The 734-nt window shown below is 33.0% G+C and overlaps 1 non-coding gene across 1 annotated transcript; it reads left to right on the plus strand.

Moving 5' to 3' along the window:
- The first annotated feature begins 359 nt into the window (after positions 1-359).
- Trnam-cau (transfer RNA methionine (anticodon CAU)) lies at positions 360-431 on the plus strand. Its single transcript has one exon. It is a non-coding gene; the product is annotated as a tRNA-Met (tRNA).
- Positions 432-734: the final 303 nt, after the last annotated feature.

Here is a 734-nt window from a genome sequence, read left to right on the forward strand (position 1 = left end):
AAGTCGGCTTGAGTCCACTAGGGCGACTGCGATCAGTCGTAAAATTTACCTAAACTAATATTTAGTCACATTATTATTGTATAATGTTATAAGCTTCATAAAATACTCAGTAAATAACTTGATATTCAATGTGATGTACGATTAATAATAGTATCATAGTTGTTTTGTTATGGCAAGACAACGAAACGGAATAAAAAATGGAATACAATGTGGTAAAAAACATCTAACACAAAGATATATCGCGGCTGATATTAGAATAATGATAGAGATAATGTAGTACAATGTTCCTTATCGCAATAATGACGTCACCAAAACCAAGTTAGTAGATCGTGATCCGTTATTTCAACGTAGCAAGCATAAGCAGAGTGGCGCAGTGGAAGCGTGCTGGGCCCATAACCCAGAGGTCCGTGGATCGAAACCACGCTCTGCTATGTTTATTTTTTGTGAGTTTCCAATAAAAATATGTTTTGCTAATTTTCTTACATAAGATTTTTTTGTGGGCGTGTCTTAAAAAAGCGTCCGTGACTCTATAAAATTAAATGAAGTGTTTTATTTAGCCTGAGTAGTTCTCAACCATAGGACGATCCGATAGATGGCGCTTGTTACTAAATTCGACCGTTTTTTTTTTGCCACATTTATTTTCATTCTTATATTTTCAAACTTTTTATTTACATATAAAACTTATTAGTTAGTTAGGGCTTTTTTATGATAATGTAAAAAAAATATTTTCCGAA

This window comes from Leptidea sinapis, chromosome 32 (genome assembly GCF_905404315.1).
Source record: "Leptidea sinapis chromosome 32, ilLepSina1.1, whole genome shotgun sequence".
NCBI classification, from domain to species: domain Eukaryota; kingdom Metazoa; phylum Arthropoda; class Insecta; order Lepidoptera; family Pieridae; genus Leptidea; species Leptidea sinapis.